This window comes from Lepidochelys olivacea (genome assembly GCF_965140295.1).
Source record: "Lepidochelys olivacea isolate rLepOli2 genome assembly, chromosome: 4".
In the NCBI taxonomy this organism is placed as follows: Eukaryota; Metazoa; Chordata; order Testudines; family Cheloniidae; genus Lepidochelys; species Lepidochelys olivacea.
The window spans coordinates 51,114,964-51,127,213 of NC_140414.1; the positions used below are offsets into that span (position 1 = coordinate 51,114,964).

Genomic DNA, 12,250 nt, shown 5'->3' on the forward strand with positions numbered 1-12,250 from the left:
AGCCAGGGCTGACCTCTTCTCTTCTTAAACAGCCTGCTGACCATATAACACCAGCTATGCCAGTGATTTACATGACTTTGGGCAAGTCACTTAATGTTCCTCTGCCACATTTTCCCCATCTGTAAAATAGGATTAACAATGTTTATCCATCTTTCTAAAGTGGTTAGAGATAGATGGATGAACATTCTTGCACTGTGTCTGTGGTACCTGAACACAATATGGATATGTCAACACTGCAGCTGGGAGCAAGCTTCCCAGTGCAGGCAGACAGACTGATGCTAGTAAGGCTTTTGCTGGTGTGCTAAAAATAGCAGCATGGTTATTGCTGCTCAGGCAGCAACTTGGGCTCTCTAGCCCATCCAGTCCCTTGGGGCCAAGCTTGGGTTGCTAGCCCGAGCCTCTGCCAGAGCTACGACATCCACTCTGTTGTTCTTAGCATGCTAGCTCAAGTCTGTCTACCTGGTCTCGGAGGCTCACTCCCAGCTATAGTGTAGAAATACATTTCCTGTTGCCATCTGTGGAAGGATTGGAGAATTTTGGTGTTCACAGTTGTGTTTAACTGTGCAGTGTGCCTTTAAAACTGGCTCTACTGCATGTATCATGTTCTGAAGAAGAAGGGAAAAGTTTTTCATACACTGCTGTTCACTGCCTTTTGCTTATTAACAGGCATAAATCAATTTATTTGCCTAAATAGTGTCTTAACAATTCATTTTTCCTTACATTCATGCCACACCGTCTGCATCTATTAAAAAATTGTGAAAAGTGAAAGCTGAGTTTTGCTAATACTAAGGAAATGGTACATATTAAAATATCATTTTCTCACCATGTGTTTAAAATTCAAATACTCTGGTTTAGTAAACTCTGTGGACTCTGCTCAGATTATTAAAACCATACCTGCTTTTGGGGTAGGAAGAGGTGCATGCCTTGTCTAGGGGCTTATAGCCTTGTGGAGGGTAGGAGCATGCATATTTCTTTGAGATACATGTGGGAAGGACCACACTCGCCGTACACTGTTCAGAATAGTCCTCCTGCTGCAACCCATTGTGTATGCAGGGGAAGGAGTATGGCCATGCCCCATTCCTAAATCTATCCTCTGTGTTGTTTCAGTTAAGCTTCCCCTTCCATAAGAGGCCTCATTCTGGCTGCTCTGTCTCACTGTCAAGGTTCTGCCTAGCCTCCTTCACTTTTAGTATCTGAGGGCCAGATTTTTAAAGGTATTTAGGCTCCTATCTGCATTTTTGGGGACCTGAGATTTTTAATAATATGGCCCTCAGTGCCTCCTAGGAGGTACTTGCTGATTTTGCAAGAACGCTACAGGGATATGGGTATCCTTATCCCACACAATGCACCCATGCTGCAGAGGGGATGATTTGACTCTCTTATACATTCCTCTTAACATTTTTTTAGTGGCTAACTCTGCTTTGTTATGAGGGGGGAAATACTTCTCATTTCTTCCTAACCATATGAAGAAAATGTTTTCAAAGTGATATAGGGTTAGTTTTATTCCTCAGTATTTTGATGTGTACACAATATTTACTTTAGGCTCCCTTTCCATTAGTAGATTTATATATTCCAAAGCGAGAAGGGACCATTGTGATCATCTAGTCTGACCTTCTGTATAACACAGGCCATAGAACTTCTTCCCAAAAATAATTCCTCGAGTATATCTTTTAGGAAAACATCCAATTTTGATTTCAGAAATGTCAGTGATGGAGAGAATCTACCACAACACTTGATAAATTGTTCCAGTGGTAAATTAGTTTAAAAGTTATGCCTTATTTCCAGTCTGAATTTGTCTAGATTCAACTTCTAGCCATTGGATCATTTCATACTTTTCTCTGCTAGATTGAAGAGCCCATTATTAAATATCTGTTCCCTATGTAGGTACTTAAACTGTAATCAAGATTATAAACTGTAATGAGTTGCTGTGCTGGCATACCCATTCTCCATTCAATTATATGCTCTCTAACCAATACGGGCAGTTTAGCTTTTCTGAGCTCCATTCTTATGCAAATAGATGACTGCATTCTTAGTGTCACCAATTCTTTCTGCTCTCTTAATTAGACTTATAGATTTCTTGCTATAAAGTGCCATTTGTTGAAAATAGTAAGTATTGTATATATAGTTTTTAGGCTTCTTTTTACACCTGCAGTGCATACGCATCCCCCTGAAAATTACCCTGTAGTCTTGAGAATATTGATCAATCCAATAAATACTAGTTTAAAAAAATACAAGAGTTCTGCTATCCCTCAAAGCTGTCTTATTTAATGAAATATAGTCATGGGCAAAAGGAATAATTTTCTTTTAACATTTCAGTATTTCATATATGCACTGTGTGATGTTTGTGAAACATTTAATTTTGCCATTTAAAGTAAAGCATTTTGAGTGTAAAGGGAAGGCTGTATTTAGAGCTTGTATCAAACAGATTTTCTTTTCTCATACTCAGCTGATTATCCTATATGTAAAGGAACAATAAGTCCAGTGATATTTACTCAGGTGGTTTTCAGCCCATTTTCCCCATCAGACTTCAAATTCTGTCCTTGGATGCGTCTGTGGGATTCTTATTGACTATATCTGAGAGAAGCAGATGAGTTACTTTCACCCTAAATAAAATTATTCTTTTGTTGCAATAGGTTATTACATTAGCTGTTTATTAAAATACATATTATTATATAGATCATATACACCATATATACTGTATGGAGAATATCTGCATGTTAAGTTGCAGAGCTAGGTGATACAGACTTTATAGCTTTGAAAACTTTTCCTGTGCTCTGTCTACTAATCCGTCTCCTGTGGATTTATTTTAACATTTTAAACTTGGAGGAGCATTTTTAAACTGTTACTGTCTTTTAAAAATCAGCCTGCCTGATCAATATTTCCAATGGGCAATATTCAGTCCATCATCAGTTACAGTCTAATATCTCATGGCCCAGGAGACTGAATTATAGGAGTTTTATTCCTCTGGAAAGGGTATAGTCTCAGTAGGATGCATAGCACTTGATGCTAGCCCTGCAAGGAGTCAAGATAACTGATTTTATAGTCTGACATTTTTTGTATATGGAAAAAGTACTTTAGGTAATATTTAGAGGGTGGGGGTTTTTGTTTTTGAAGCCATAACTTTCTTCTCCCTCCTGAGCCCTGTATCGTAGGACTCCTGGTAAATCAAGGTATAAACCTGCTGTCATTGAAGGCCATGCCAAAAGTCTGCCTCCATTGGGCATATAACTGGGTGACTAAAGGAGCCTGGAGAAAGTACCAATAGGTGTTTAAGATGCTCCTGAATATTCCTAATCTAGTTCTTCTGTAACATGTGGCACATGGAGTGTATGTATGGGAGGGAGAAGGCTAATAAAGGTTTTATTAACACTGGTTTAAGTTGACCTGCGTAAGTCATTTGTGGTCTCATAACTTGTGAGTAATACAGCTATCAAAAATGCATGCTTGTGAAAGTGCCCCATTTTCTATTTTCTCTTTTCTCACTTGTGGGCCTGTGATGTATGGAGTAGCTGCAGAATGGAACCCTATGATATTATATGAGTGGGAAATATCAATCCAAATTTCTGTTTGCTAATACCACCAACCATTCTCTCCTCACCATTTTCTTATGAAATGTAACAAGGTATGATTGGAATGAGAAAAAGACTGATTTCTAGTCCTCACAAAAGGTTTTATGCTGTTGTAGTTGCAGAACATCACAATCCCATTCTCTTCAGTCAGTCAGAAGATGGATTCATAAAGCCTAAAATCTGTGTAATGTAAATGATCATTCACTGTAATCTGCTCAAAGCCTCATTCAGCCTGAGAAGGAGCTCTGTGAAGCTCAAAGGCTTGTGTCTCTCACCAACAGAAATTGGTCCAATAAAAGATATTACCTCACCCACTTTGTCTCATTCATACAAAATCATTCTTAGCTGTTGGCAACTGCAAAGTTCTGTATTTTTCTTTCTTTACTACTTTTTTGTTTTGTTTTGAAGTTCTGCTGATTCTAAATGAGCTATCAGCCTCTTTAAAATACAGCCTAAGTGTGTGTCTGTCTTCAGCGGAGGGTCCCACAGCTGCACCTCATTTTTCTTTCCAAATTCCAGAAAAGTGTATGTGCACGCACGCGTGCATAATCAGGAAACTTTCTGGTTTAACAACCCTAGAGACTGAAGTAGCCATAGAAAAACTGGCAATACAAGGATTTGGTCAATGTGTCTGCTCTGGAGGGACCACCTTTTTGGGATGAGAGGGTAATTCAATCTCCAAGCCTATTCAGACTTTCTTGGCTGAAAGTGGAAACAAGAACACCCTATCATGCCCATAGGATGATGGTTTCTGTGATGTCAGATCCAGCCTTTATGAGCCTGCAGAGCCTATGGCTGATGCTGAGCCCTACCATGCCTAAATGTAAAGGTGAATCATAGCTTTCATTTTAAAAAAAGAAAAAAAAAGCTTCTGTCCCTTTTTCTTAGTAAGATAACTTTAAAAGAATAAAGCAATGCCTCTGGAGTACTAGCATTGAAAGTTTGTCCCTGATTTTAAATTTTTCCACAGTCATTCAGGCTGGCTTTTGGACTCCAGAAAAACTATAGTCAGATATTCTTTGATTATTTTTTTTGGCATGGGAAGGTTGTTGGAGGTATTGGTGCTGCCCAGACAACAACGGATGATGCCACAGCCCCCACAAGCTCACCAGAATCTGGCAGCGATTCTGACCTTTGGCTCCAATGAAAGGCAGCTCAATACCAAGGAAGGCTATGTAGTGGCTTAAGGATGTGACTAATTTGAGCTCTGAAGCATTCCCTGAGGTCTTAAGTCAAGTCACATGGACCAAAATTTACCAAGTCAGATGTACTAAATCCAGATGTGCGGCACTTGCAGTTCCCATTAACTTCAGCTTTAGCTGAGAACTTTTGAAAATTCTGCCACTTTTATATTGGCGCCTAAATATAAATGTAGCTCTCTAACTTTATACAATCAAGTTTGATGATTTTGTTCTTAGCCTTCATTTCTGCATCTGTGAAACTGGGATAATACCTACTTCAAAGGGGTCTTGTGATAATTAAGTAGTTAATGTTGGTGCATGTAAGTCCTGAAAACTTACACAAAGCCCTCCAGCTGCTGGGAATCTAGAAACCCTCAGAACCTCAGCTTTCAGACAGTTATCTCTTGCAAATGTTTTTAAGTGCTAACCTGGATCCCGATACAAGTACCCACTCTCCACTTCTTCTGCAGCAAAATCCTGAGAGGGGAGGCACTACACATTTCCATCCCCAAATCACATTACTCTTTCTCTTTCTTTCGAGGTGAGCCATCCAACCATGGAGTGCTTGTCAAAGACTTATTTTATTAAGCCTCTGCACAATTCTCAGGCCAGCTCTTTGCACAAGATTTCTGGAAAGACTTATTTTTTTCATGATCTCAGTCACTTGATGTGGGCCAGGGTTACAAAAATCTATGTGATAGGGTGAGGGTTTGTGTCCACCTCTACAGAGCAATGCAGAAAGGGCCACTGACCTCTGCTCAAGGATCCAGTTACTACACTGGGGCCATGAGCCTGCAAACATTTATGCACAGGCTTAAATTGATACATGTTTAGCTCAACTAAGAGGATGGAATAGGAGCCTGTATGGCTCTCTGTGCCTCCCAGTAACTTCTTTTACCTAGGGAGGCTCCCCAGAGGGCCAGTTACTTTGAGGCACAAAAACCCAGTTTAACTGGATATGCAAGTGAATCAGTTCTAGAGTCTGATAGTTTTAATCATGCTTGATTTTTGTTCAAAAACAAAACTAAAACCTAGCTCTTTGTTTAAAATAAGGTAATTAGTGCTGTGTATTTTACATTACAGTGCCGGGTATGGTTTTCTTTCCTTTCCTTTCCTTTCCTAATGATCCGTATTCTCCTGTGAGATGATTGAATTGATAACTAATATGAATAATTAAGAACAATGTTAGTGTTCTTTTTTATGTCACCAATTATGTTTGGTGTATTGTTTTAGTAACAACACCTGTAGTTTATTTTTCAAATAGCAAGTAAGATTTCTTTAAAATATATGTATATTTCATTAAATAGATTGAGATTTATAGAAAAGTACATCTACAGTATTTCAAGGTCTCTCATACACCAGTATTAGTCTGCGGTAATCCCTGGGAGAACAGAAATCAGGGCATCTGTATCATCTCTAATATACTAAAACCTATACATTTAAGGATCATCTCCAATATGCAACCATGTGCTTCCCTGAGCACGCTAAGTACTCCAAGGGTTTTCAGTACAATATTATTCAATCTTTAGTTAATGAGCAGCATATCTTAACCAGTTTTTTGGTTGCTTGGATGGTTATGTAAGGCAGTTTTCAGTGGCCAAAAAAAAAAAAAAAGTAACAGACTTAAAGTTGCTTGGTGGTATGTATACCCCTTGCAGAACACTGAGCTGACTAAAACTCAAACTTCTGAAAACCAGGAAATACACTGTTAAGATTGCCCACACAACCTTAATGCTGCCCTCTTTCGGTAATGCCCCAACATGCCCTTACTCTGCCATTCCCACAGTTGCTGAAAAGTACAAGATTTTCATCTCCTTGTTAGGGACACACAGCTGAGCCCAGACTTGGCTCATTGCCCTCAGCTAATGAAGCTGGCACCTGATTAGCTGAAGACTCCAGCAGGCACCTGTAGCAGGCCTGGGACTCTGGCTACTCAATAGTGTTCCAAGTCTACAGCTGTGTTTCTGGTCCTGATTCCTATTCCTGTGCTTGGCTCCCTTCTTGCTCCTAGCCCTCACTCTGGACCCTCCCCTCCCCGTGCCTGCTCCTTTTCCCTGCTTCTGCTCCTGGTTTCCTGCTCCTGGTTCTTTGTCCCTGATTCTGGTACTCTGGCTCCAATACCTGACTCCTGGTTTCTGGCTCTCAGCTTAGTTCCTGGACTTTATATGTTGGCTCCTGACTTGACCATTAGGCCTGGCTCTGTTTCAGACCTTAAGCCTCCCTTCCGCCCTGACCATTAGGCAAAATGTCACCCACACCCTGGTCACTATGGTCCTTTTACAACCTATTCACTTTCACCCACAGATTCCATCTACCACTGTTAAAGGACAAAAGGTTCGGAGAAGGTGGTCAATGCCACCTTTCTCTGTTCCTGTGTGTAACAGGGTGACTTGTCCCCTGGGCTGCTAGAGAGACTGGGGCTAAACTAACTCCGATTACAGGATGAACCCCATGGAGATTAATATAACCTCAATCAATAGCTCAGAGATTTGTGAACCACTCCATTTATCACAGATGTTCCCACCCTCCTCTTGAGTGGAGCCTGTAATATACATGGAGTATGACTGTTCTGAGCTCCCCACACGAAAGGACAGGACTTCCTAAGATCCCTGGCTTACGTTGGGGACAGTGAGGGCACCTCAGACATTCATCAAAGGGCAAGCTCCCTCCCAGTCTGACTTACGTAAGCGGGGTCCAACCTGTGTAGATAGGCACAGGCCCCTCAGATTGTGGCACACATATTAGAGCATTGAGAGTGGTTCAGCCAGCCCTCAGGGCAAGGTCCACCCCCATATCCCAGCCAGGGCCAATGGGGGGGGGGGGAGAAGGAGGGTTATTTGGCCTGGGCCTCAAGCTCAAAGGGGGCCTCAAATTTAGACAACTGTTAATTTTTTGGCATTTGATAAATTTTGCAACTTGTTTTTATGCACATCCTTATTGGACCAAAATGTGACACACTCTCTCGGCTTAGAGCTGCAAACTTAAACAAATAAGAGATGTGATTTGGTAAAAGGCATAATTTTTTTGTTAACTGATATAGATTTGGTCATATTAAAGAGTTAAAAATGTTCATAAATATTAATAAAAATATATCAGTTCTTATGGCACAAGATTAGACCGTGATGAACGTGTTAGCTCAGATCAGCTGATTATATAAACAAACCACTACGAGTGGCTGGTGCTGGATCGAGTGCATGTTGAAAGGTAGAGAATTATTACATTTTAGTGTCTTTATAGTTTTACGTTTAGTTGACTAAGGAATTATTTATGTGTGAGAATTCCTCATTATTATCTTCATGTGGTAGCTAAAAGAGGTGACTGGTTGATTGGTTGAGCCCTAGGTTGGTAGCTTGGCCATCATCATAGGCTTTCGTAGTCTATAGGCCCAGATTCAAGGTGAACATTTGTGAGGACAGTCTTGTACAGTGAGTTTTCTGAGGACACATGTTTGAAATTTTTGGACGTTATCCTACTGTCTGTATCCATGTCTGTGCTTACTATATATATGTCATCCCTTTGTCTTCAGCTCAGCCAATTATATTATACCTTGCATGTTTGAGTTTTTGATTCAGTGATAAGTATAATAACCTGTCTGACAGTTTCATTTTGTGTTTTTAATTAGTATTCGTTTTAAGTCTTTTCAGCATTTGTGTACATGTTTACAGTAGAAGATTTCAAGTGTAGATTAGCTACTTATTTACAGCAGAATATTTCAAGTGTGGATAGGATGGAGCATCAATAAAGGTTGGAGGAAATTGAAAGACTGAATACCATCACATGAGAGTTCAACATCACACAAAGAAAATGATGTTGCATGGAAATCAGCCAGTAGGGCAGCATTAGCTGAAACTTCAGTTGAGAATTTACTCTTGACTGAACTCTCTACAGAAACTAATAACTGGAAAAAACTTCTTGAGTGCATCCTGAATGTCATTCGTTTTCTTTCTGAGCGGAGATTGGCTTTCTTTGGTTCCAGTCAGCATATTGGTGACTGTGCAAATGGAAACTTTCTAGGCATAGTTGAACTCCTCAACAAATATGACCCACTTTTATCAGAGCATGTTCAACTTGTTCAAGAATCGCAAGACAGTCAAAGGCGCATGCAAGTCCATTATCTCTCCACACACATACAAAACCAGTTTATTGAGCTATGTGGGTCATTCATACAAACAGCAATTCTTGATGAGATTCGAAATACGAATCATTTGACAATCATTCTTGATGCCGCTCCAGATTGTTCTCACAAGGAACTATGGCTATTTGATATGTTAAGATTGTAGACAGCTCAAAATTTTTAATTGAAGAAAGGTTTATTTTGTTTGATAATTTCACAAGAAAAACTGGAAAAGAAATTGCTGCTTGAGTACTAGCAATTCTAGAAGGTTTTAAGTTAGATTTTCAAGTGTGCATTGGTCAAACCTATGACAATGTATCTAATATGTCTGGGAAGTACAAAGGTGTACAAACAGTTCTGCTTGAGCATAATTCAAACTGTATTTTCTCCAGCTGTGGAAACCACACACTAAACCTGGTAGGTGTTGACTGTGCTGAATCATGCAAGGAGGAAATTACTTACTTTGGAACTGTTCAGCAAATGTACAGTCTCTTCAGTAGCAGTCCACAAAGGTGGGAAATTCTGAAGCAGTATCTTCCTGTTTCACTGCATGGGATGTCCAAACTAGATCCGTTGCACAGATTGATAGTGTTCAACCAGTTGCACAGCATTTGAATTCAATGAGAAAGGCTTGAAATGATCTTTAATCTCTCAATCTCACTGCACAGGCTTGAACTGAACTTCAGTTTATTCAGAAGCACATGTCCAAATTTGAATGCATTCTGATGATCTCTTTGTGGATGAAGCTACTTACAATGATCCACCAAACTAGTCTGGTAATTGAAGCATGCAATGCTACAATTGATGTTGAGAGGGATAACATTGAAAGTGTTATCAATGACATTCAACAAATTCATAAACAATGGGATGCGATCCTGGCTGAGTCCAGATTAGTAGCACAGAATATTGGCATTTCATCTGAGTTCTCCACCAATTGCAATTTACCTACTGAATCCGATGCCGAGCAGCATTATTGGGTCAATGTCTTCCTTGTCATCATTGACTCTATTCAATCAGGTCAATTTGTACCCTTTTTGGGTTTCTGTGGCAGTTCAACAGACTGAGTAGTGAAGATCTACTTTCTGCAGCTGAACAATTTCAGCAACAGTACGACAAAGAAATCTCAAAAGATCTCAGTGACGAGGTCATCTTTCTAAAACAAATATATTCCACAAACTTTAAATTGGATTGCAAGCCAAATGGGATTACTTCAAGAAATACTTGAAATTGGGCTCTCTGGGGTGCTTCCTAATATCACAATTGCATTGTGTATTTTTGTCAGTTTGCCTGCATCAGTGGTTTCAGGTGAACTCCTCCTTCAACTTGTTGAAGCAGGTAAAGAATTATCACCATTCAACTATGGGACAAGAGCGTTTGAATGGGCTTGCCATGCTTAATATCAAGTGTGACATTGCACGAAAGCTAGATTTTTCCTCAATAATTAGTGCATTTGCACAGAAGAAAGCTAGAAAAGCATTTGTTAAATAAAAAAAATTCAAATTATGTCTCTTTTTTTTGGTGCCTTACTTTGTTTTCATGTTTCGTAATTTTTTATTTTTATTATGGCTAGGGGCCTCAAAAGCTGGAAGTGGCCCAGGCCTCTCCAGACCTCTGAGAGGGCCTGATCCTTGCTCATATGAGGGGTTAGGGAGAGGGGTTCAGAACCCCCTAGAGGAGCAAGAACTCCCCAGGTCTGGTCATACACCTGGGAAGGGAGAATGTGAAGCTAACAGATGTGTCTGCCCATAGGTCTCTTTTCCCAGTGTTCCACCCTCCACTCCCCTAATCCCTGTGTCTCCCTCACCTGAGCCCCCAACCTCTGTCCTCCCCCCTACACCCATCTCCTTGCTGGAACCCCAAACTTCTGTCCCCCTACTCCCTCACTGCTCTGCCCCCCTAATACCTCTCCCATCCCAGGAGGCATACACATGTCTAATTTTCCCCCAAAAAACTTTGAAGACATTCCCCACAAAATAAAATTGCCACCTGTCAGTTACAAATTGTGGTAACCTCCAGCCACTCAGTCCAAAACTCCATTTGTCTTAGGTGGGGGGTTGTTATTAATTTATCCTTAGTTGTGTTAATTGAATGGTGAGTTCACAGCCATCAAATCTCAATGAAGTCTGTGTACCCCTCACTTTAACAGTACAAGCAGCTGAAGGAAACTGGGTTTTTCAGGGGCCTGTAACTCCGCAACTCTTTGGTCAAAGGACCCCCAGATTTAGATCACTAATGTCACTCCATACAGCACACCAAATTTCAAAGCAATCCAAGTAACTATTTGGATTTTAGATCACTTACAAGAATCAAGTTTTAAAGCATATAAAATAGCAGGAATGGAAACTCTTTAAACTTTTTACTGTATTGGAACGTGCACATTGTACAATGTTCTGAATGTGGGTCCCCCAAAGATTTAGTAGGTACTGTGCACTACCTTGGGTAAAACTCAATAGATGTTGGTCAGAATAGTCTCAATCACATCAATAGTTTGATTTCTAGCTCTGTGCAGAAAAAAAACACCTAGAAACTTTTTAAAAAATGACTATTTTTGAGGAGTGGTTTTATCTTTGCAACCTGTAGCCCAAATGTCCTTAAATTTGGCTCACTAACCCGACCCTGCACTCTCCTAAAGTACATCAAATTTCAAAGGAATCTGACAAAGCATGTTGATTTCAGAGGACTTAGAAAGGTTGACCTTAAACAGAAGTTGTGATGCAACCTTAACGGTAGTGGTGCTGCTGTGCCACTATAACTTACAATGAGTGGAGTTAAATTAATAATGTTGGACTGCATATTTTATGCTATTACCACTGTGATTAAGGAAATTGTTCAAAGTATCAAAATGAATTACCGCTCGTAACATACTAGTACAGAATGCTAATCTGTAATCATAGTCAATTATTAAAAGATTGCCAAGGACGGTAAACGTTATTAATCACCATTTAAATAGCAGAAATCAGAAATGTCCAGCGGTTACTCAGCGGTGATAGCAGGAGCTGGAGTATAAATGTGGTAAATTTTGTTCTGGTTTAATCTTTTAAAAAATGAAGGCTCTGTGTATTTTAGCTGTTATTGCAGCATGCATAGCTGGTCCTGCCCATCACTTCCTTCTAAGCAGGTATCAGACACTTTCCTACTGTTTCTAATTACAATTGGAAAAATAGCTCATTTAATTTTTATCTATGAATTGGTTTTAATTGCTATTACTATTTTTATTATAAAGTAAATCTAAAAATTCAATTACATTAATTTAAATGGAACTAATGGATGCATATTGTGTAATGCAGAAGCCGTTCCCCACACACAGAGGGACAAGTATGTGGCTTCTGGAGAGCCAGTAATAGGTCCTCAGCTTCAGAGGAGTTAATGCATCAGGTAGGAGGAAG

The 12,250-nt window shown here is 39.8% G+C and overlaps 1 protein-coding gene; it reads left to right on the forward strand.

Annotated features, from left to right (window-relative positions):
• LOC311519653 (UPF0462 protein C4orf33) overlaps positions 1–12,250 on the forward strand; it is a 63,876-nt gene that overhangs the window by 22,271 nt on the left and 29,355 nt on the right.